This window comes from Lethenteron reissneri, chromosome 23, assembly GCF_015708825.2.
Source record: "Lethenteron reissneri isolate LAM-NWPU_2019-01 chromosome 23, ASM1570882v1, whole genome shotgun sequence".
Classification (NCBI taxonomy): Eukaryota; Metazoa; Chordata; class Hyperoartia; order Petromyzontiformes; family Petromyzontidae; genus Lethenteron; species Lethenteron reissneri.
Window position 1 is genome coordinate 4,886,567 of NC_083801.1, and position 26,881 is coordinate 4,913,447.

At 44.1% G+C, this 26,881-nt stretch overlaps 1 protein-coding gene across 5 annotated transcripts in view; it reads right to left on the reverse strand.

Annotated features, from left to right (window-relative positions):
* Positions 1-26,881, reverse strand: part of LOC133345871 (thyroid hormone receptor beta-A-like) — a 108,061-nt gene that overhangs the window by 52,975 nt on the left and 28,205 nt on the right. The window lies entirely within an intron of this gene.

Sequence of the window (26,881 nt, forward strand, 5' to 3'; positions counted from 1 at the left end):
ACTGCATTCGTTTTAGTGAAAGACGGCCACCGCATCACACACTTCCAGATGAGCTCCTGCGGCCGTCTGGAACGCTCTTCCTTCCGATATTAGGAAACCACTGGAGCTCAGCACTTTTAAAGCTAAATTAAAAACTAATTTATTCAGAACTGCTTTTTGTGTTTCGTTTGTCGCCCTCCCCCGAACCTCCGATTAGGATGGTTGGCGATGTACGGTGTGAAAGGTCAACATACATACACAGTGGGCTTTATAACTGGTAAAATAAAAATTACAATTTGTGATTTGCTTACTTTTCCTATACTCTGCACTAATATTGCTTGTTGTTATAACTTTCTGACCTGCCCCGACCAGACACATCTGTGAAATAAGAGCTTTATAACTCATCGGAATCCTCCAGTACAAGTAAAGATTCTTAACCTGATATTCACAAACGATAAGCCAGCACCTCGAACACTACAGCCGTCTAAACAAGGACTGATTAAGGATTCCGAGTGCACTTAATATCCACTACCACATAAAGCAAGTTATTTTACCGCCGGGAAAGTAATTATTTTTTAAAGCATCAAAACAGCAGGAAATCCAAAAAAATGTAAATATGCAGAATCTTTTCAAAATGTGCATGGTGCGCCCAACGCTCAAAAGCTTTTTCAGGAACGCCACATTACAGCGAGAAGCAAAACGCACAACAATACAACACGAGCCATTAGGACGGCATGTATGTGCAGCACATGCCACGATACAACACGAGCCATTAGGGCGGCATGTATGTGCAGCACATGCCACGATTAAAACAATCCCTGCAGCCGACACCATTACCGGAAGAGCCGGTACGGTGTCTCAACCAGCTTCAGCGGCGTGTAGAGCCATGGCGCACAAGGCATGGCCCACAAGGCATGGCCCAGAAGCCATGGCCCACAAGGAATGGCCCACAAGGCATGGCGCACAAGGATTGGCCCACTGACTGGGTATGTGGCTCTGGTGGTTCGGGCAACTTTTAAGCCCCGATGGTTGTGAGCTCAAGCCCGTGTGGTTATTGGAGGTCCTGCAATACGAGCATGACTTTGTCGAAAAGCCCAGAATGTGTATACTCTTTGGTTCTTTCGGTAAAAGTCACGTAGGTGAAAAAATATAATAAAAAAATAAAATAAAAAATAAATTGTAAAAATAAGAATTCAATAAAAAATAAAAAAAAATTAGTTATTTCTATTTTTATTTTATTTAAATTTTTACTTTTATTTTTATTTTATTACTTTTTATTATATTTTTTCACCTACGTGGCTTTACCGAAAGAACCAAATAGTATATGGATCCTTGCAGTCACGAAAACTTCTAATCTAGAATGAACCCCAGAATGTTTGTCCTAAAAAAAAAGGGCCTGCCACCCGCCCCCCACCCCCCACCCGGGCAATGGGATTGCGAAATTTCCACCCACTGGGCTGCCGAATGCCGACGGAGATGAGCACACCACCTGATACTCATTGGAGCCACGGAGACACTTTTGGCCCAGTTCTACGGGCAAGAGAACCATGCTTGGCACAAGGCCAGGCCAAAGAGCGATATCTCCTCACAAAAAGCAGGCCACACAACGAGATTTGCTGCTCAAATTGTAAATGCTGTGGCTCTACTCTCCAACACACCGGTGCGCTGAAGTAGCTAGTAACTAGTTGGCACGTTTTCTTCACGTGGCAAACCTTACTGAGTGGCTGTGTCGGGTGGTGGTGGTGGTGGGTTAACGACATTTATATTTACATGATCTAACCAAAAAAAAGCCTTTATTATGGATATTGGTCACGAAAGCCTACGTGTTCAACTAAATTTCTGTACGCGTGTATGTATGTATGTTGAACTTCTTCGCACCGTGCTAATCGGAGGTGTGCGGGAAAGGACAACAAATTGAATGCAAAAAGCAGTTCTAAAAGGACGAGTTTTCAATCTAGATTTGAAAGTGCCTAGCTCCAGTGGCTTCCTAATATCGGAAGGAAGAGCGTTCCAGACGGCCGCAGAAGCACATCTGAAAGCGTGCAATCATTATTATGATTATCTAAACCGGGGTTTCTCTAGGCAGCTGTCAGTATGCTCCTCTCTAACAGTCTTGAACAGCAGGCTGTCGGAACCCAAGAATTTCAAGTGTCGCCCTGCAGAAAGGACCACTTCTGGGTCCTGTACTGTGGCACACTAGGACGCTGGCGACAGATCTTAAGTGAGTCACGACTCATATTGCCCCCGTACCTTAGGAGTTATAAAAAACCAACAAGATTCATTGTAAATATAACTTCAAACATTTAAATTCACTTTGTACAATAATTAGCTATCCATTAAGAAGATACATAACTAAATAAAATTGCCCTGCTTATACAGAATATGAAAACATTGATCCACTTAGTTTTCCAAAATAACCGTGTCTCTTCAACAACCAGTCCTTGCCATCATGTGTTTAATAGTTTCGTTTTTACAGTGGCTTAATGAGTACAACCATCTGTAATTGCATAGGAGCTCATCACTACCATTGTATTTAATCTTAAAACCTATTGAATGCAGTCCAAAAAGCATGAATATTTCCGTTACAAAAAAATATTCAGTTCATTTTAAGTTCAATAGGAAGACTTGTCCCCACCACAGGAATGTCGAATTTCCACCACTGGTTCTGCAGGGCTGTGAACAGGAGATGAGCGCCAAAGACTCAATGCTCATTTGAGCGGGAAGTCACTTTGCCATTGATTCCCTTCAAATGCATTGTTTCATGTTGAGGGCACGTCTCTCATCTGTGCTCTCTCTCGTGTTCCGTCTTGTTTGTTCTATCCATCTACAGCAGTGGTTCTCAGAGTGCAGTCACTGGTACCACCAGTGTGGTTTGCGACAGTCCTCCAGGTGGTCCGTGGGGCTGCAATGCAAACGCGGGTTAATCCGGAAATAAACACATTCCTGCGGAGGGAGCTGGTAGGAACGTTGGGTTGCTCGGTCAATGGCCAGGGTCAACGGCGGCGTGGTGTATTCCGCAAATGTGGCCGGCTGTGAGGGCGGGCACAAGCCGCCGGCGTGAGTAGGTTAAAACGTTGAGTTTTATAAGGGCACCACGGGGTGACCAGCCCCTCCCCACCCAGCCCATCCCCCACCCACCCTCCCCACCCAACCCCCCCCCACCCAGCCCCTCCCCACCCTCCCCTCCCCCTCCCCACCCTGATTACTCTAACCCTAACATCTAAATGCAGCCCTAAGAATACAAAAAACTTCCAGCCACGTTTTAAAAAAAATACTGGATGTTCTGGCAATATTAATCATGCTGTATTAGTGGCCTTTAGAGAGAAGTGAATGCGTTTTGTCACCAGGGGTTGGGGGGGCTGGGTGGTTTCCACAGGCTGAGTGCATCCGCGGGCCAAAACAGTTCGAGAAACACCTGACGCAGAGGGATAACACGCAAGGCGGCTATTGGGGCCTTCCCTCACACATTTGTGGAACATCACGGTTGGGACACGATGGCTTCAAGGGATGCCATTTTCAGTTTGGTGGTTTTGACCTTTAACTTTAGAATGTCTCCTCGTTATTGACTGTCTGGGCAGCTCAGTTATGGGTTGAAATTTGAGGAACATGTTGAGGGCTGCCGTTTTTTATTACTCAAACTTCGCTTTCATTCGCGATTGGGAAACTGCTGGGCTGCATTTTTAGAGCACGGACGCTGCCACACATGCAGAGGAGACGTTACATGCCTGCAATACAAACAAGATGAAACGTAATGTATTCTTGGATTAAATCTTGACTCTTAGTCGCGACAACTCAAATTGCCGGAGCACTTATAGTTTTCTAGATTTGAAGCTTTCGTGACTGCAAGGATTCATACTATTAGGTTTTTTTTCGGTAAAGTCACGTAGGTAAAAAAATAAAATAACAATTAATAAAAGTATTACTTTTGTTAATTTTAATTAATTTTTTTACACTTATAGTTTAATGCTTAATTGTAAATGCCGATGATATGAATATAATTTTCAGGCCTTGCTAAAGGGCTTGATCGATGAAGGCGGCATAAGTCACGGCCACATTTCATTGGTCAGTGGGGAGGTGGAAGGAGGTGGTGGACCAACGATGATAGTCACAGCAGGGAATCCAACTCAGGTGGTAGGGGCTCATAGCACAGTGTGTTAACCAGGGTATCAGCGCGACAGCCAACACCATGCATTACCAAAAGTTGAGCTGCATGAGAAAAGTTTCTGAACATGTATGCACAACTTTGTTTATATTTGAGTCTTCTGAAAGGAATGTTTGCTTCTCATACTCGGTATACATTATTTTAATTCACTTAGCCTGGCTTCTTTTTTATAGAATCTATTTCCCACAGTTGTCAACGTGCAAGACAAACGATTAAAAAGGTTCTGACGAACAGCTCCATGTTACAAGAAGACAGCTTCACCATTCTGCAGCTGTAGCGAGGTGTGCTACCAGGCGCTGTCCCCTAACTTCTTACACTGGCACAGTGCAAAGCAGAGGCATTTTGTTTCCAAACCAAGCGTTTCAAGCATTTCACGTAAAATTAGTCCCCATTAAAATGTTTGATCATCATTATCATCACCACCATTACCATTATCATAACAAGCATCATCTTCAACAATCCACCTTCACAATACAGTCGCGCATTATGACGATGAATACAGAACAGCATTATGATGATGACGATTATTGTGATCACGTGCTGTATCGAGTGATCGAGGATAGATGTGCGTCGTGGATGGAGGAGTTCCACTGAAAAATGACGGGAAATATGCTGCAAACGTACATCTTGGAAGGCGTTACATCAAGGAGGGATGCCCACAGCCATTAAGTCTGCCTAGCTAAAAAAATATCTGTGACCGCATCTAATACGGCAGTTTCAACTCTATCCATTTCAGATTTCATTGTTTTAGTTGATTGGCCCAACTCTTGACGACATTACTTTTTCTGTAGAATATGACTTTCCCAGGTCTCCCTGGAAAAAAGAAAGTTGTACGATTCTCTAAATGCTTTTTTCATTCAAGGAACCTGAATCTAAAATGTAGTCTAAGTGCTCCTGAAGCGCTCACCTGTTGGCAGTCGTAAGTCTGGTGGTAATTCCACGTTCGTATGGTGGGGCCAGTTTAATCAAATGGCAATTAATAATCATAACATAAGCCTAAACGTAAACACAAATGACACCAAAGCATAAACACAAATGTGTACAATGACGCAATACTCTCCATAATAAATAAGCAGGCAACTTAACTTCTTCATGTACTGTATCTATCCCGCGATTTTAAAAATTCAAGTAAATATTTTTTGCCCTTTCTGTCAACCACAAGGCCTTTAGGGAGTGCATAACGTCAGCAGCACCGGACCAACACCAGCAAACTCTGGACCGGTTTTAGCATACAGCGTCTCACCAGCAGTCAGACTTGCTTGAACCAATGCAAGTGAATGATGAAACAACCATTGTATCGTGAAATAATCACTGTACATAACAATTATTAAATATGACCGCTGAGTGTAAAAGAAAGTTGAGGGAGGGGGGGGGGGGCGTGCTGAATCTTGGCTCACACTTTGAGCGGTTTCATCCAATAAGTCTGAGCTACAAGATGCACACCCGATGCAGCCTATCCCAGGCTCAGGGGCTGTTGGGATTCTATCACACAAATACAGCACGCGGTTACTACGACTCAACTGAGTCACATGACCAGACAAACCTGTACCTCAGTTAGGTGAAAACCGCCCAGTAATGATATATGACTTAGGAGTCCATGTGACTATCACCCAACTGCGTATCGCTCGAAATAATACAAAGTGGGAAACAAGTACACTGCTTGAGTTATCACCGAATTACCTCTGCCGTGATTAGGCTTGTTGTAAGATAACTGGAAACCAATATCCGTTTTCAGAATCGATTGCCGATTCTGGAAGCGAGTTGCCGGCAATCAATCACGGTGGAATTTTAGGAATGAATGCGCCATTTGCCACTTGCAAACGCATACCTTCACGGCGTGGGGAGGCCCTCACAGCGTAACGTGGCAATTGTCGCCAGAGGGCCTTTATGGCGATGCTTGCGCTATGGAAACGCTGGCCTTTAGCGCAGGAATGTTTTATGTTCACCGCTGGCTAAGGGAAGACAACTATCGATGAGCCATCGCCGGCTGTGATGCACTCTTAATTCACACCAACGGTTCACCTGTGGCATCTTGTGACGGCTGCAGTGCAAAGTTGCAAAGCACCCTGTGGACGAGTAGCTATGGGTAGCAGCTTGTTAAGCAAACAGACGCTTGTCACAGGGTAGGTCGGCAATGAACAGGCCGAGTCGAGGGGGAGAGTGGGTGGGCCAGGAAGCCTCTTTAACAGTAGCTGACCTCGCTGGAGGAAGTATAGAGCTCACTGGACAGTGATTTGCTTAAACACATCCATTTTTTATAGTTGCACGTGAAAATCATAAAATGTTTCCATGTAGCTAAGCCTGTCATTCAACTTTTTGGAATGTTTGCAACATAAGACCAGTGTGTTACTTGACAAATGCGCTTGAAACATTTTACCTGCAAACACCGTGCAGTGAAAATCCTTAAATCCGCAAAAATAAAATCCACAAATTCCAAAATTCATGGAGGCACCCACAGTTCACGGCAACTTGGGTCGTCCACAGGGGGAAATCGTCCAAATTTTTTTGGAAGTGGCTAAAAACTCCTAATATCCACAAGGTTCTGATTCAAATATCTGCACCACGACTCGTCGCGAGTGGCTCCATTCAGTGCGAGAGGGCCTTCCATGAGAAGCTCAGCGGGTGGCTGCAACGATTACGAACAACCTTTGATAACCAGCCAAGGATAGCTGCGTTTCTGTAAGGAACGCCTTCATATTCGTCAGCTCTCCGTGGTGGCAGAACACTTTGGAGCCGGTTCTGATGCAGGGCCCTTCATGAAAAAATCCCAAGCAAGGAGTTGAAGCAATACACACGTTCCTAAAATGTTGCGCATTTTGGAGTCGCGCAACTAAAAACTATGACAATCTGTGACAGTCCACACCTTTTCGCAGCATATGTAATGTATTTCGAGTATTTGGCTGCAATACATTTCCACGTGACGATCCACTTTGTTGAGCTATAATTTGTGGCAGGTCGCGTCTGTAAAATAGCCATATGGCTCAGTGCACCTTACCTAGTAGAATAAAAAGTTCAGTTTATCACAGTGCATTGCAGACTTTAGCGCTTTCACTGTGTATATCTCACCAAATACAATATCCAAAAATGAAGACACTCACAATTAACTAAATGATTCAAAGAATGAGACTACTAAACAAATATAAATGCAATGCTGAACAGGTAGTCCTTTCCTTACGATGGAGATGCGTTACGACGACCCCATCGTAAGTAAAAAATATCTTAAGTCTAAGATGGCCTAGCCTACCCAGGAGTCTTAAAGAATGGTGATAATTTAGCAAGACAGAGCAATTTACAGTACCGTACTGCATAAACTATATACTGTATGTATTTATTTATTACAATACTGTATTGCACAGTAAAATGTAAAGTTAAAAAACAAGGTCAATTCTTAGCCTACCTATATGAACTGCAATTTAATAGAAAGTTTTTTCAGGAAACAATCCTATCTGCTAAAAAAAAACTTTTAACATGCATTCGTACCTCGTACGCTGCTGCGTTTGCCTGCCACGCGAAATGTAAAATATTTTACAATGTTGTCGTATCGCTATCGCCATCGTAAGATCGAAATATCTTAAGTCGGACCATCGTAAATCGGGGATTATCTGTACTGCATAATGGGATGCACTGTAAAGCAAGGAGAAAAAACCATGCATACACGTGGCCTCTGTAACACTTTCATACATGCGTTTGTCCTTGCAATTAGTTCATCAACGCTAAGTGTTACCCATCCGGCCTCACAATGATATGACGTACGTAACATGTCGCATAACGTGCGACGTTGCAATATGACTACATACATCATCACCTCATCTAGAGGGCATGGGAAGGGGACCTCAGCGGTAAGACACAAGCACCAAGGCGAATCCTCTTCAGCGCTGGTTTTTGATCCCCAAGTTCCAGGACAATGTGGCCATCGTTGCAAGTCCATCATGGAAACAAAACTTTGCACAAACGTCTTATTCACATTGGATCTATCTTCTTGACAAGATATCATGCCCCCACGCTTCAGACAGACCTCCAGGACAGAGCTCACGCATTAACACGTTCAACCTCCGTGGGGGAAAGTGTTAGGGACATCCATAATGCAAAAACGATTAGGGGAAATCAGTACTTCCAACCTGGCATATTGACTGGCTTCGTTTTGGCTAAAATTAGCCATCAGCCAGCGAGACAAGTTGTTTGCGCGTGTTCACTCAAATTAGGAGCGCGTGCTACTGTACGTCCCCGTCCATGAAACTGAGAGGGTAGATGCATGATCTTGCATATTGTGCATGTGGGTGCATGCCAAACTCACGTTCATACGAGCCATCTGTTTGCATGTGTGTCCATCCAGGTGTGCCTTCAAACAATGCATTGGGTATTCGTTTACAATTTTCCAACAATTACCTGCACTTCTCGTACGATAATTGTAAATATTGGCCAACTTCAGGTGTTCTAGATATATTTCATGTGCAGAGAGCCGTTAATGACAGACGCATGTAATCACTGGAAAAGAGTTACCGCTCTCAGAGCTGTTCATGTGCCACTTTAAGTCCTTTGCAACTGGTAATTATCGATTGCAGAACTTTACTGCTAACCTTCCGTGCCCAGCGTGCTTGGTGTTTCACTGAAGGAATCGTCTAAAGAGTGAAGATTAACACTGATTAACCCTACGATGTTTGCAGATGCTGTTGGTATTTTAAGCATGTCGCTAAAGTCAGCACTTTAGAATTAAATAATGAGTCCGGTGATAAAAAAATTTTCCTTGGTCATTTAACAGAGCCCATGGTGTCACTAATCATTGATGTTATAGTGGGTATCCAACACTCAACTGCAAGTTTCAAAATCCACAATGACAAATACACGGAACTTCAACAAGCTTCAGTGGTGAGGAACACCAGTTTATGTAAAATGTACATGGCAGCCTAAGCACGTCACATGTCCTGCACCATTAATAATTGGCACGTTACACGTGACAACTTTATTTGTTTGGCTGTGTCGGATCGTTACATAGCCGAGCCAAAATATCAACGATGAATTTGTTCTAGGATGTTTTAAGACTTGCAAGCAACCAGAACAGGAAGATTGGCACCACGGTAGGAAGATGTTAACCATCTCGCCTGGTATACAGGAAGTCGTGAGTTCGATCTCAACCCCGACACCTGTATATTTGCGAGTTTGCATGCTCTCCACGTGGTCACGTGGATTTTTCTCCAGGTCCTCTGGTTTTTTCCTCCACCTTTAAAGGCAACGTGCGTTTTAGAGTATTTCGCTGCTATGCATGTGCACACGATAAGCCACTTTAGTTGAGCTATCGTTTGCAGCCAGGTTGCTTCTGTAAAAAAGCTATGTAGCTCAGTGGGCCTTACCTGGTAATAAAAAAATGGTTAAAAAGCGTTAGTATGATAAATAGATGTGATGGTCGATTACACTGGTCAACAAGAAAAAAACATTTTTTTCTGGCCTGGACTTTTGCAGCTGTTTTAGACTAATTTCAGGGTGCTGATTCCAAATCTGATCTCAGATTTGCTCTATCACATCTCATTTTAATGCTATCGGCATACCCCATTTTCATTGATTTTACCGAAATTAACTCTGTCACTTATTATTGCAAGTTGTTGCGAGTCAGTGACTGCTTTAGTGTTAAAATATGGTGCTGTATTTTTAGGATAGTGTGTTTATAATATCATTTTATGTAGATATCCACATTTATTTAATATTTATCTTCTGCAGTTTTTATTGAAAATGCAATATTTGATATCTCAAAAACCTGATGTGATAGACAAAAACTGATACCAGATTTGGAATCAGCACCCCAAAATTACCTTAAACCCGTTGGAATACCTTATGCCAGAAAAAGTGTGTTGACCAGTGCTATACATCAGTACGTGCCTGCGAACGTAGGAAGAACCCAGCATGCCCAAAGAGAAGTGACACGCAGGGTAACAGCACTCAAGCTCCAGACGTACCGAGGCAGGCAAACCACTTGCTCCAAATTTAGAAGGACACACCTGAAAGAGCCTTTGTATACATGTACAGTACGTTGAACTTCTGTCTTACCATACGGAGCCAACTGTGGCTAATCAGACGTGCGGGGGGGAAGCAGAAACTAAACACAAAAAGCAGTTCTGAACAAATTAGTTTTCAATATAGATTTAAAAGTTGCATAGATCCAGTGGCTTCCTAATATCAGAAGAGCGTTCCAGACGGCCACAGAAGCACATCTGAAAGCGTGCGATGCAGTGACCATCTTTGTTCGATGGCCAGCCAAAAGCCTTTGGTAATTTATCAAGCGTGGTAGTAATACTAGTAATGATGATATTTCTACGATAACCGCTGCATATCATAAAGGCAGAAACTTAATGATACCCAAGATGAATTATTAATGCACTCCACTCACTGCAGGATGATAGCGTGGACACTCTGTGTGTAGGGTTACTATTTTCTAGTAACAGCAGGACATCCCAATAACCAAACTGCATGCAACTCATTGCATATATGCTCACAATAAAGTGTTGCGTGGGTATAATACAGCATACGCGTGACTATTCTGCGTCACGAGAAAACACTGCATGCACGGTATTCTATGCTTGTTTTGTTGCATGATTAATTGCTATAATTGCCCAGTTGATAGCAGTTTTTAAAATATATATATACTTCTGACCTATGTGTTTTGAGTGAGAACAAGAGACTTTTTACTGGGCAGTCTGGTTTTATACCATAGGCAGAAAAAAACCGTTCGCTAAATAATCCAAGCACAGCTCTCCCGGTAAAATCTTGCAAATAGTTTTCACTGCATAAAGAACCCAATAATATTACCATTTAAATGTTTCCCTTTAGTAACCTCAAAATACCATTTTTAACTACAGCATTTCCAAAAAAAGCCACTGGGGATTTGATCCGACTATTTGTGTTTACATCCCATCTGCCACGGAGTCTTTGCAGGCTGTGTTCTTGGTGGTGTACTATTACTGCTGTGCACGCATCGCCCCCCCTCCCCAACACATCCATTAACAGTTGTCACGATAATAGCTGACCGCACGGCTATCCATGCAGACAATATAAACCGCTCGCAGAACACTACGGATCACATTTGTACTTGTATTGCTTTGCACAACGAGGCCCCTGGATTCACCGCGTCTGATTTATGTGCCTTCCATTATTGGCACATGCTGTCAGTCCAGCAAGAGCCATCTTGGCTACGCAACATGCAGACTCAGCGAACTGAAAACCAGCTCGGTGATAAATGCGTCCCAATGTGAAGAACTCATCAGAGGTAACTGCTAAAGATACTGCATCGGTACCGTCACATAGCAATGTTTTACCAGCAGACTGCACGCTTGGGGCTGTTAAGCAGCATCAGACAGAAAGATGGCAATGCTCTTACAAACGTAGAAAGGAGAGACGTCGGTTTAAATAGTGTCAGAAATAACCATTGCAATCGAGCAGTCTTCCAAGGCATGAAATGCTCCCCACAGATCGACTTTTCTCTGCATGAAGCGCAGAGTTTCATGAAGAGTGCGGAAGTGGGTTGGATAGTACTAGTCTTGAGTCCCTGTGGCCTGTCCCTCCCTCCACTCTCACTTGTTACGCAAACAACGTGGGATGCCTGGGCACACGCCGAATACTGTTGTTGTGTGATTTATCAATGTATTTTTTGTTTTAGCGCATACTAAGATTTCGAGGGTAACTTCAGTCGGTTGATTACGTAGATTTGATCTGAAAATGTACCACTGGTGTACACAAGAAGCCCTTTTAAGCGCAAGCTCATTTTCCACACCGCAAGCCGATGCATGCAATCGCAGACGGTATTCATATTCCCGACACGAGAGGGGATTTTCGATGTGACATGTCGCAATGCAGAGCATTACGATGCATACAACACTACGTTAAACCGTTGACATGAATGCATTTTAAATAAAGCAACAACGTTAACAACAGCAATGAAGACGGGCAAGTTAGATGTATCGTCATACGGCGTTTTAGAAAGCAAAGCGAGAGGTGAAAATGGTTTTACTCACTCTTACGCGCTTGGATATAATGCAGCAATAGGCAGAGCGGAGCTCAAGTGAGCATTTTCCAAAGGTTGTTTGAACACGTATGTGGTTAATCATTGGCAGACACATATAAATATTGTACTTGAAACTTTACGGCGGACGTGTAAAACATGCCATTTTGGCCAAAACAAGGTACAACTTTAAACCACAACATTACAAATCAATTCTAATTTCACGTGACCGATAATACACCTGAACGTGCCGTTGTTCGAGATGTTTGGCCACCTCTCCGCGGAACGAGCGATGGATGGTGCATTCGAGAAATAATCCCAGAATAGCCTGAGAAAGCTCACGGACAACACACAAAACCCACGTGCGTGCCACAGTGAGGGTCAGTGCCCCATCGATTCCCAAGCCCTGGTCAGATCACAAGCCCAGCAGGTTGGCCACCACTCACTGCATGACCAAATCTGTGCGATCCACTAAAAGTCAACATTCAAAGCAATGTATTACACGTGCACGCTGCTACCTATACAATGTGGAACTTTAATCACTCACTAGTCTGGGTTGCCAGCGGTTTGGGGCACTGTATCACGGCTCTTCTGAGCAGGGGAGACCACAGACTTTTGCGACGGATGTATTCGCGTGCCACTGGTTAAACAAAAAGATTTCAAGCCAATGTTGTAAGGCAGGAAATTATACACGTGTATAGGTGATCTAGGCATTACATCAATCGTGAATGCTCATGACAATCGGAGACTTGTAAGTGTCAGTCTGCGGTCAATTTATTTACGATGATTGCAGTGGCTTGGACAGACCGCAAATAAACATATAGATTTTATAATAAATACCTGAAGGTCACGTGGTTTTTTTTGTGGCTTGGCCACACCCATATGAAAGTGGTTATGCTCCACACACACACTGATAAGCAACGCACCTGAGCGCAGCTGCACCTGCTGGCACGGACCTACCCGACAAAGCCCTGCCAATGAATAACAGGGCGGTCAAAGTTGAGGGTTTTGCCAGTAGCCCTCTGGATATTTGCAGAGCTGGCAGGCGGGCAAGGCAGTGTTTTAATGCACTACTGAACCCTCCACAGTACTACAAATAAATGGCAATTAAAATACACACACGCACACTTAATAACAGCTCATAGCAACATTCTGCACCGATGCATTACTGACCGAATGAGGTTTAAATGTGTTTGTAAAATGTTTATTTTTCGCAGCCGCTAATGGCATCCTGTGCTGTTATTTATGCTGTGGCTTTTAAAGTACCGCAGTGTCTGATTATAATAAGTGTCGGTAATTGTATGGATTTCATCGCACGTGTCCTAACATAACTTCAAGTGTGTTTAACGCTTCCTAAATGCATTCATTTAACAAAAAATAAGAACACGTGCATCTCACTATGCTCTTGAAGGTGATGTTTTTGTTTCATGACGATACACATTTCATGCGTCTATCATATTTGCCACCTCTGTCCAAATAGCCCGAAATGTATCCAATATCACCACTTCTCGGAGGCTATACTGGTGGTGAGCCTGGACAGTGTTTGGATGAGTGACCACCACCGTGAATAACATATTCCTGCGGAGGGAGCTGGTAGAAACGTTGGGTTGCTCGGTCAATGGCCAGGGTCAACTGCGGCGTGGTGTATTCCGCAAATATGCCCGACTGAGGGCGGGCACAAGCCGGCGTGAGTAGGTTAAACGTTGAGTTTGATAAGGGCACCACGGGGTGACCAGCTCATCCCCACCCAGCCCCACCCCTCCCACCCCCACCCTCCCCACCCAGCCCCTCCCTCCCCACCCAGCCCCTCCCCACCCATTTTTGGATGCACGACAGACGGACGGACACAATAATCCCCTGTGGGCTGGTGTAACCAGGAGGCTCCTCGCAGTAACATGTGTTATAGGCTTGCTGCAGAACTAAGTTGGCAACAGTAGGTAGTGCAGCAAAATCCAGTGTCGTGCTGCACCATGATCCAAAGTCAATACCTCCCATGTGCACGAACACACAATGTGCCCGTGCGCAAAAGCTATGTCCAAGCAACCCCCGTGACCCACACAGCATGGGCAAGGCCCTCATCCAGCAGTGGATTGCACAAATATCCTGACCTATATCTTCATGGAAGACATGGCTTTTATATTCTAATAATTTTCCTTCAAAATCACTTAAACACAGTTGACGATCCAAGTGCGATCTGTCAACATTTTTGCTTTTTACTCTGCCTCTCTTACCTGCAGCATTTGCAATAGATGCAGCTGATGTGTAACCCATACATCCATAATCTCGACTACATTTAACACTTCCTTGACGACATTTCACGTGACATACTTTTATTTCCAGATCATCCAAAGCTTTAGTATCTAGGCTGGATTTACAGATTAATCTGAAATTCTGGAACACATCCCTAATACCCGCACATTTTCTAAACTATAGACTGAAACATTTGCAAAGAATATCCTTTTTTTATTTAGTCTTAATCTGCTTGAACACATACATATGAGCCTGTCACTGCACAAGAACCATGTTTAATAATATTTACTGAGCATACCAACTTCCTCATTAGACATCACCCTCTCCATGGCTATTCCTTCAACCGAGTATCCAACACCCACTATCACAATCACATTTCCACCACACACATACGCACGTGTAAAGCGTTTATTTTATTAACTCACTGCTGACTGAAAACCACTCCCACTCGGGTATTTGATGGGTTTTACGACTTGTTTTTGGGGGGAATCGGTTTTGGAGAGAAGCGCAAAGTGGCCATAAAAGATACTGACCAAAAGAATGAACACGGGTTTGCAATCCAGCCGTAAAAAACAGGAAGAAGAAATCAAACTCCTAGGTTTTTCGGTAAAGTCACGTAGGTAAAAATAATAATAAATAATATAATTGAAATAATACATATATTATTATTTCAATTATATTTGTTAGTATCAGTAAAACAAAATTTGGTAAAACATTTCTATAGTTAGTTCAATTATATTAATTATTATTTATTTATTTTCCTACGTGACTTTACCAAAACACCTAAGAGTATGAATCCTTGCAGTCACGAAAGCTTCAAATCTAGAAGGAAGAAGGAACCCTTTGAAGGCAAGAGGAAACAAACTCGAAGTGTGAATGTGCCAGGCGGAGGAGGAGGGATTATAAGGTCCCACTCCTTACACACAAAGTACTCGTCACTAATGAACCATAATCCCTCGCAGATCTCGTCAAGGAGCGTAACCCATCACGCAAACTCCGGTCATCCTCGCAGCGGCTTTTGGGCTGGCCATCGAACAAAGACGGTGGTCACCGCATTGCACGCTTTCAGATGCGCTTCTGCGGCCGTCTGGAACGCTCTTCCTGCCGATATTAGGAAGCCACTGGAGCTATGCACTTTTAAATATAGATTGAAAACGAATTTCTTTAGAACTCCTTTTTGTGTTTACTTTGTTGACCCCCCCCCCCCCCACCGCGGATTAGCACAGTGGGCTACATAGAGTGCGAAATAATTTCAACATACATACATAGAGGAGAGATGGGAGAGCCCCTTTCCAATGTAATAGTGTGTTTCAAAATTTCCTTGCATTCATTGATGCCTTGGTGATGAAAGTGGGAGCCACGTTGCACAGGAGGAACATCCCAACAAGACAGGCTGACAATGTCGTGGGCATCTTATCAAGGAAGGGCTGAATGTGAGAAAGAACGTCGGTCCAACTTGCATTACATTCACATTTCAGGTTGCGGCGAGTAAATGCAACAATGTGCAGGATGAAAAAGAAACGCACGGTAATACCCCGATTTACGTCGGGGATGCGCTCCTGAAAGGTGCGACGACGGATATAAAAATGACATAAACCAAAGCAATATTTCCAAATCGCCAAAACGCTGTACGTAGATAGTTTTTTGTACTCTACATAACTTTTTTTCATGTGCGGCGCAAAGTAGTTTGTGTGTACAGGGTAGGTGGAAGCGAAGGCTGAGGCGACAGATACGAGAAAGGACGGATGACGCCGTGGTCGACGCAAGTGTGGGGGGGTTGAGGCGACGCAAATCAGGTCGCGGTGTTCAAAAAGCGACGACACATTTGCAAAGCGACGTAGAAAGGGGGAAGACGTAAACTGGGGTATTACTTCTAGATTAGAAGCTTTCGTGACTGCAAGGATTCATATTCTTAGGTTTTTTCGGTAAAGTCACATAGGTAAATTTTTTTTTTAAATTAATAAAAGTAAAATAAAATAAAAATCACGACGTTTCGGAGGCGACACAAGTCTCCGTCATCAGGTGGGACCGTCACAGCCAGATTTGCTGGCCTCACTTGATACAGCAAATCTAGCTGTGACGGTCCCACCTGATGACGGAGACTTGTGTTGCCTCCGAAACGTCGTGATTTTTATTTTTATTTTATTAATTTTTTTACCTACGTGACTTTACCGAAAAAACCTAAGAATATGGGGTATTACTCTACCCATCTTGATTAGAAGCTTTCGTGACTGCAGGATTTCATACTCTTAGGTTCTTTCGGTAAAGTCACGTAGATAGGAAAAATAAATAACTAATAGATCACGACGTTTCGATCGCAATTGAAAGAACCTCAGAGTATGAAATCCTGCAGTCACGAAAGCTTCTAATCAAGATTGAACCGCCTCTACGAGGAGGTTTTCCACACAACTCGGGCATAATTTCAAGCGAGAAGATGGATGCAAAATTTTTTAATCTTTGGAAGGACGTTGATCAACCAGGTAAAGTGTTAACTGCTGTGTTAGCCGACTCTGAGTTGCATTACATTTCTAAATTTTGTTAAGTTTGATATCTAAGCTTCCCTGTCACATTTCTCTCGCTCACCCAAGCCCTCTTTGAATTGTATCCCCACCCTCTCGCCCCTTTGCGGCCTCCCCCCCTCTCCCCTCTATATAATGCCTTGTCACAGAGGCATGTTTCTCTCTTTCACCTGAGGACGATCGCTTATTGTTGCGATCGAAAAGTCGTAATTTATTATTATTATAATTATTTTCCTATCGACATGACTTTATCGAAAGAACCTGAGAGTACTCTACCTATGTTTGATTTTAGCGTCCGGGGGTCTGGCGGCGGGACACCGTCAAGGGTTCGCGTGAAGTGGATCTCCAGGGTTGAGAGCGCGCGAGCGTCGAAGACGAGTGCAAGTTGACGGAGTCGTGAGGGCGACGGCGGCGAGACTGGGGCAAGGCGGCCGTGCTTCCAGTCTGCGCTGGTCTGTGGTGCATTGCGTAACTGCGTAGAAACTGACGAAGTGGTGGGGGAAAGGCAGACAAAGGCCTGCTGCTGAAAACAAATACAATCTGATTGCCGACACACCTTGCTAGCCAACCGGACGTGCGGGGGAAGGACAACAAACTCAACACAAAAAGCAGTTCTGAAGAAATGAGTTTTCAAAAGAGATGTAAAAGTGCATGGCTCAAGTAGCTTCCTAATATCGGAAGGAAGAGCGGTCCAGACGGCCGCAGAAGCGCGTCTGAAAGCGCCGCGAGATGCAGGAGCAACCGTCTTTGTTCGATCGCGAGCCAAAAGCCTCTGCGAGGATGACCGGAGTTTGCGTGATGGTCAATGCTCCTTGAAGAGCTCAGCAAGGTTATGATGGGGTGATATTAAAAAAAACTAACAACCCTCCACTCTGAAAATAACCACTCTACCGTGTTGGCTGTCTCTTCCTGTAAGACAGTGTTCTTTTGACCCTTTTGCATGTTGCCATTTACACATTTTGGGGTGATTTGAGGTACCGAAGGTTTGTGCAATTAATTGAATTTATCTTCTTGGTTCTTTCGGTAAAGTCACGTAGAAGGGAAATAATAAAATAATAAAAATAAAACATAATAAAATACAATTCTCATGACGTTTCGGCCAAAACGCAAGCAGCCGTCCTCAGGTGAAGAACAGGTCTGTCGGGGAGACAGCGTCTGAATGAACACCACCTGGTGGTGTTCATTCAGACGCTCTTATTTTTTTTATTTTATTATTTCCCTTCTACGGCACTTTACCGAAAGAACCAAGATGAATCCCTGCAGTCACGAAAGCTTTAAATCGAAATTTAGTTGAATTTAATCGTCTGATCTTTCAGCGAGGCAAGTTGATAAGCGCTGGGCCCCACCGAGACCGGCGTTTGTCACGCTGATCTTAACAAGTCTTAACTGGTAGCCAATGACGAGCGATTCAGCTCTTCTTGATGATTCCAACTTGCAGGAGAGGCTGGAAAGGGGGGGGGGGGCAGGCACTTGACCCAAGATTGACAGACTGCGCCAACTGTGAGCTTACCACAAACATAATACCACGTGTGATTGTGAGGCACCGAGTACACCTACACCCTTGAGTTGTGTATGTGAACGTAAAACTCGAGTACCCCGAGAGATGCCCAATTGCATATGAAGGCAACGTTCAAAGCTCCGCACACGTATGCCTTTCACTGCACTTGCTGTACTGCCATTTGCTCACCACCTCACAACCTGGTGGATTTGGGATTGCAATACGCTTGCACACAATCCACCACCCCTTGCCTTCAGAGTGCTGGATTGCAGGCGCGCACCACCGCACCCGGATGCATGTGAAGTGTGTGCGAGATGCCTGCTCTAATGTGCTCACAAGCAGAGTAACGTACGTCACCTCATCAACCCAATGCACTGCTTTGAACTGCAGTAAAAGCTTTTGCAGACATCAATTCCGTCAGACACGATTGTAGTATGTTCAACGTGAAGAACACTTGCTGTACCATTGTTTCGGGGACAGAACTAGATGCACAGCGCTGTGCGGTTTTTTTTATTTAATCACCTACCAGCGGGTGCAGGGACACCCACACTGCTTGCAGGGACACGAATGAGTGCTTCTGACAAACAAGCCACACTGGCAAAAACACAATAAACTCACCAAAAAACAAGGTCCGTTGAAGATAAATGTGAACAGAGCCAACGTTAACGTCACGCGTAGTCGGCTTTCGTGACCACTATGACGATTCACGATTGATTTGTGGGTCAGACTGACGCGTGAGTAATTAAACACATTCCTGCGGAGGGAGCTGGTAGGAACGTTGGGTTGTTCGGTCAATGGCCAGGGTCAACGGCGGCGTGGTGTATTCCGCAAATATGGCCGACTGTGAGGGCGGGCACAAGCCGGCGTGAGTAGGTTAAACGTTGAATTTTATAAGGGCACCACGGGGTGACCAGCCCATCCCCACCCAGCCCCACCCTCCCCACCCAGCACCTCCCCACCCAGCCCCTCCCTCCCCACCCAGCCCCTCCCTGCACGACGGACGGACGGACACAATAATCCCCTGTGGGCTGATGGAACCAGTGGGTTCCTACCAGTACTATGTGTCGTACACCCTCCTCCACCCGACACGGCCAATTAATAAAGTTGCCACGTGAACATTTATTACCCCTTCAACTTAACATTGGTAAAGGTTGTGGTTGCTCTGCAATACACCGGTCAATAACTGGTAACGTTTTGTTCCCCTCGTGAGAACTTTATTAATTGGCTGTGTCAGGTGGAGGAGGGATGCACGACACACATTTTGCTTATTGAGGCGATCTAAGCCAAAAAAAATCCATTATGAATTAAATATAAAAAAACACCATGCATGCAAGTGCTTGCACATGCAATTGGAAGCTCATTCGTTTAATGTTTGTAGCCAATAACAACGCAGATACCAAAACATAATTCGATTGTCACCATTGTACTTATGAGCAATGCAGATTCACTGTCTCAATGATGACATAATTAAGGGGCTACAAGGGCCAGAGAAAAGTGCTAAAATGATCCATTGGCAGCATAGCGTCAGCAGGTTCAAATGTGTAATTTCCACATTCCTATGCTAAAGTTTATGGGCCAGAGAGCAATGGGTGGGGTTGATGTCCCAAGGCTGTGTGGTAGAACCAAAAATAAAGCGAGTGGGTCACTATATTCACTGTACTGTTTCTAAATTACACTCCCACTGAAGTGTGTTGAGCGTCACTAAATGTCTTTAATGGACTTCTTGGTTCTTTCGGTAAAGTCACGTAAAAGGGAAATAATAAAATAATAAAAAAAACAAAGCATAATAAAATACAATTGTATTGTATTATGTTATATTTTTATTATTTTATTATACAATTGTATTTTATTATGTTTTATTTTTATTATTTTATTATTTCCCTTCTACGTGACTTTACCGAAAGAACCAAGAAGATGAACCCCTGCAGTCACGAAAGCTTTACATCGAAAGTCTTTAATGGTGTTAATTACGAGAGAATGACAATGTGTGTATGTTGAACTTCTTTCGCACCGTACGTAACCAACCGTGAAAACCGTGGTAGGGTTAAGCGGACAGTTGATAGGGCTGGGAACCACTGCACGAGACCATCTCCCACCACCGAACTAAATCAGAAATCAACAATAATCTGCTTTGATATGGGGGGGGTGGCATATCAGGGACTTTGTCATCCGTGGGGCTCCAAAGAGGTTCCCACCAAAGAATCCGCTATTTGTATTGTGCCAACGAGCAGTACCGCTGATTGTGGGAGGACAGAGCTTCGCTACTCCGGCAATCCGTTAAACATTCACAGATTACAGGGGAAGTGCAGTCATGTGACTAGTGGCTAAATGAATTCACGATAAATTAGCGGATGAGGTTACCGGCTTTTCTCAGAACCAAATGCTTGATATCCGATTCAAAAATTTCGCTAAAATCCTTTTCCACTGATAAATCACACCAGCACAGCTAATCTGAGCAGATGCAACATTTATTAATTGCTAAATATCTATGATTATTATTTTTTATCTTACCTTTGCATATCCTGGCGCATTCGCTCCTGCAGCTCCAAGTTAGCGCGGCGCACTTCAACGGATCGCGGTCTGCGATCCGCAAATCATTTTCGACCCGCTTAAAAGGGGCAGTTGTGAACTGCCAATAATCCGCAAATTACCGGGTCCTTGCAAACGACTCGATCATGGATCTTCGGATTTCTGCTGTATATTCATAACAGGGTAAAAAAAACAGGCACTATACGTGCTGTCGCACAAACGCACACACTCTGGCCGCCTGGCCTCGTTTTAACGGTGAGCACAATGCACCAAAGCGTTTGGCATAAAGGATTTAACGCCGTGCGACCGCCCGCAAAAGATTGTTGCTTAAAATCACGGGCATTGTTTTGATTGAAACACTTCACGCTGAACTGGATCTGCTGGTTTATCTGAACCAACATCGGTCGGTGACGATGCCCAGTGAAGCACTGTACACTACTTGCATTCCAAATATATTTTTAAAGTCAGGATATTTTAGTCACTATTTACAGCATATGCTCCGCTGCTCGACACACTGTAGGTTATATTTGTTATGCAAGCTCACATTTTTACATCAGTCAACGCCGAGCATGATCCGTCAGACACGCTCGCAAACGGATTTCATTGCACCTGAAGCTCCGCCTGGACTTTGGGTGCATGCGTCTGTGGCGTTTCTCGTTGCCGTCTGGACAAGACACACGCACGCAGGCGCGATTGATGTTACTCAACGCTCCGACACGGGCTGAATTCCTCCGGCCTTCAGCAAACGTCGCTCTTTTACCCCGAAGCGCCAAGGCTGCGAGTTGCGTTTGCCGACGGCACTTGTGCAGGATGACTGTTGAAGGAGGCCGCAGAGAAAGAATATGAACCGATGACGAAAAAACATCAACTCAAGTGGCCTCGTGCAGGACACAATGTAAGATATTGGAAATAGCGCAACAAGAATTCGTCGTACGGGTGAAAATGTTTTTTTTCCCTTGCCTGTTGTGTACGAATCGAGTTCCAGATGCACGACATCGATGCAAGAACAATTAATTACAGTGCCGTGTAGCAGCTCCCACAAGGATGTGTTTTTATGGGTTTTTTCCTTGTCAGGCATTAGGAGTGACCCCCGTGTCACTGCTTCGCGCGATAAAGACGGCCGCAAAATTGGAGATGAAACAAGACGCACTGAGGAGGAGCACAACTCTATAGAGCAGAATATATGTTGATATACCCAGGGAAATCAGCAACCGACTCATGACATAGAAAGTAAATGAAGCCCATAATGAGGCAACATTGCCTTAAGTGCAGGAGATTGATTACAGCACTGGACGCATGGAGTGGGTGACATTCCTCCAGCAGTAGATATAAACTGAATAATGATGATGATAATAATGATGAGTCAGTCTCATTATTAGCTATGTGACTTAAAAACAATGGGTTTTTTATATTTTTGGAGTCGCATGCCTAAAAACTCCTAAGATTTAAGATGTTCTGTGAATGTTTACCACAAGCTTTACGAGTAACTTTCAAGGTACATTGTGGATTTTGTAATTCGCTAAAAGCGCCCCCCCTACCGCCACATCAATGCGGATTTTAGATTTTTAGAATTCCGTACAATTTTGAGTGACAAAAAATGGACTTTTGTTTGCTTTCAGTACATGGTGCTCAACGTCCCCATGCTTCAATGGGCATAGAGCAATGCTCATCCCCAGTGGCAACTCTGAGCTCGTGGTGGCAATACCACATTTCTATGGTGGGGAAAGTCTATCCATAGGACAACCACTATTGATGCAGTTTTCATAGATATCTCGCCATTTGTACCACAACCTCTCATTATAAAAGGTCATTAAACTGGACAGCCCTTGCCTAGACGTGAACAGAATTCGTTGAAACCAGAAATAGGCCGCTTACAAAAAATTCGCTCACACACGACGCAATCGTACAAAATGATAGAAAGTTACAAACAATACAGCGAGACTGCAATCAAAAGGCTAATTTCCTAGAATGTGCCATTGAAAACATTCTTGCACTTAAGTGCATGTCACAATAATCATCACCATCCACAGCCGTTAAACAATAAAGTAATCACAATTATTTGCATTGTGCATTAGTGCTTTTACAACACTCCACATATATGGTTCGATTTTCCACGAAGGGCAAAATTGCTTCCAGAAAAGAATTCAGCACTGTACAATGCACACACACACACAATTCGGCGTGCTAAGCTAGGGGATACACTTTGTACCGAGTGCCGAGGGACACTGCGGAATATTATACTCTTCTATCCTTGAGCATGATGGCAATATGTTCAGGAGCTAAATGCCAAGAACGGTGGAGAGGTCTTCAAGCCACGAAAGGGCTTTCGAAGAGAGTTTGTGACATTTTTCCATTCCACCATGGAAGGAGTGCAGATTAAGGTGGTGGTTCACTATACGGCATAATGCACCACGTACAACAGACATGACAGCACAGATGATGAAAATCCATGGGTATTAAGTCTCTCGCGTAACCTACGTTATTACAACCCTTGTGGAAGAGTATGTGGAAAGGTAATGTCCATGCATTACACCAGTACACGGGAGATAATCGGCGTAGTGTCGGGCGTACACGATGTTAATGCCCATGGAATAACAATGTGTGTTGACTTGGATGCACTGCTCAATAATACGTTTCTAAAACTGTACCATAATCCGTAGACAAACTGCATGCTGTCATCTGAATGGAATAATACATGTGCCGCAATTCTTAAATACTGTCATCCAAAAGCATTAAGTACAGGATTGTTAAGTATATTGGCCAACAGTACACTGTAATATAATGTGAGTAACACTGCCTATGGATTCCACTATATAGAAAATAAACTTCTACAGATTTAAAGTAAAACTATTTTGATTTTCCAAGCTAAGGCCCACGAAGCTACATATCTCTTTTTCAGAAGCGACCTGGCCACAACTGCTCACCTTAGCGAATTGGCTTATCACGTGGAAATTTATCGCAGCCAAAGACTCGAAACACATGTTGCTTCGAAGTGTGGAGGGAAAAACCGGACGACCTGGAGAAAAATCCACGCGACTACGGGGAGAACACGCAAACTCCAAATATTGAGGAGTCGGGGTCAGGACCAAACCCACGACCTCCTGTATACCAGGCGAGGTAGTTAACATCCTCGCCACCGCGGTTCCCCTTCGATGTAAGAGGCTGTGGTGATAAGCTTGTGATAAATTAGGAGTACTGTAATGCTACACGAGTTCTTATGAATGGTGACATGGCCTAGCGGTAGCGAATTCGTCGCTTGTTGCAGAGATTCGAGCGCATTTCCTATCCAGCGGCCACCGCGACTAATACTGCGCCGTGTGTTTACCATAAAACGTGCGCCTCTGCTTCACTGCAGACGATAACGAGCACTAGATGTCATCTGCCAAGAGTGAGCTATTGTGTGCCAGACTGAGTCCAAATTTGTAATTATACATGGGAACCATTGCCCCATACCGCGGAACCTTGGCAGGACCCCCCCCCCCCCCCCCCCTGAAGAACGAGTCATGACACTCAGTGAGGTTATCCTGGGTAAACAAGCATAATACAAACAACAATATAGACTCGTGCAGCGGTGAGTGTTGCAGCCAATCTGAAAAGGGGTGTCAGATGGTTTTGTGGTGTGGTGGATGCTGGTTCCGAGCAACCACGTTACTAGGCGACCTCTTCCAGTAGACTTTTTATTATTCTGGTGGGCCCAGAGATAGTTAGTGCTATAGGGAATAGATGCGAATAGTATAGTGGATATGGGCCAATGTGAACACTGACACCAACTTATAAAAAAAATACGGGTGTGAGAAGAATGAGGGATGGCAGAAGAGAGGACGAGAATAATGAATTTTGTTTCCACAAGAGCAAATTTTATGTTGGATGGTAAATAATGCAGCAATGCCACCGATTCACGTCTCTCCCTTTGACGTTGTTTCGCAAATATGCCATCACTGTATACTGGTAGGAACCTCCTGGTTACACCAGCCCACAGGGGATTATTGTGTCCGTCCGTCGTGCATCAAAAAATAGGTGGGGAGGGGCTGGGTGGAGAGGGGAGGGTGGGGAGGGGCTGGGTGGGGAGGGGAGGGTGGGGAGGGTGGGGCTGGGTGGGGGGTGGGAGGGGTGGGGCTGGGTGGGGAGGGGCTGGTCACCCCGTGGTGCCCTTACAAAACTCAACGTTTAACCTACTCACGCCGGCGTGTGCCCGCCCTCACAGTCGGCCATATTTGCGGAATATACCACGCCGCCGTTGACCCTAGCCATTGACCGAGCAACCCAACGTTCCTACCAGCTCCCTCCGCAGAAATGTGTTCAATACCGCTACCCGATTTGCGTCGCCTCAACACACACCGACGTGGCGGGCAGCATCACCTGTCCTTTCTCGTATCCCTCGCCTCAGCCTCCGCCTATCACTGTGAATCGCCTGGATTTACGTCGTGACGTTCTGACAACGCCCCGACCGGACATCTGTGAACAAAAGAGCTTCATCGCTCAGCGGATTCCTGCGGTATAAATAAATATTCTGTTTCGATATTAGTCGCACCTTTCAGGAATGCATCTCTGATGTAAACCGGGGTATTGCTATACTATATCTGGCCAGATACCGTTGTGGAAAGAGGACTGAGCTTGCAATGTGATAGTTGTGAGTTCAAATGCCAGTTACGAGTGGACGCAGCCTGTTATCCATCCGTGATCAGTACAAATCGTACAACTTCAGTGCAATGTGGAATTCCCATCACCGGCTCTGGGGGTTACCAAAACGCAAGTGTATCCTCTCCATTGTATCGTTGGGGGGGATTGAAGACGCATTGATTTTGCCTTTCAGCTTGAATCTGGAACCAAATTAAGTAACCTACAGCAAAGTCAGATTGCAGGATGCCTGAACGAACACAGTAATCAATTGCCTTTTTATTTTAATCAACTATCAATTTTAATTAGGGGTTTAGCCCAAAAGCCACTGGATTCATTATTGCCAAGTGCTCGTGTCATTTGGTAACATGTTGGATATTGCCGGTGACCTCAATCCAATAAAAAGTTACTTGTTGGATTGCTCATGAGAGAGAAATTCAATGAAACCCACAAGATACCAAGCAAGGTTTTTTTTTTTTAAATAACCTAAATCCCTTTGCCAACTCCGCACAGCAAGAATAGTATGACAGTTCGACTCTATATTTAAATGACAGCAAAGTGCAATGAGTAGTACATTTCAATGAGTATATTCCTATAAAACTATTGATTCGAATAAATAGGAATTAGTCTCTTAGCAGCAACCAGAAAAAAACACTTAAACTGAACATCACTTTAAAGAAAATAAATGTACACAAGCATCCAGATTAGGCATGTCAACTGGTATCAGTACAGGTCATTTAATACAAGCAATTTTAACAGAACTTTGTAGAAGCGTTTGAACGGTCACTAATTTAAAACCTGAAATTGCATGACATATATTGCATATGTGCCAATTATTTGCACAAAAGGCAATGCCATATTTGCGAGAGAAACACCTGGCTTCCTTTCTGCTCAACAAATGTGTGGGGGAGATTGTCACTTCATGGTGGCAAGTCCACATCGCTATGACGGGGCCAACTCTATCCACAGGGCAAGCATTTTGCGTGAGAGTTAATTTTATCTACCCGATAGTGATGATGGGCCAAGTCAACTCCTGACCAGTATGTCAAATCACTATGGATCAATTGCAAATTGAGCAGTGCCCATCTGGAGTCTGTGCAGTCTTTCAAAATAGAAAAAAATCAAACATAGGGGGACGTCTATTCAGTGACGATTGCTCAAACTACAGCGAAGATTACAAACCCACAACTGTAACTTCAAGTGCCCTCCCAATAACATATTAAAAGTTCATTAATCTTCAGAACAGAAATAAAGAGAACATGCAAACCTTGCAAAGCACAGAGCTGGATATTTACAACTTAATATAGCACGATAACCTCATACAACCTATTAAAGCAGAC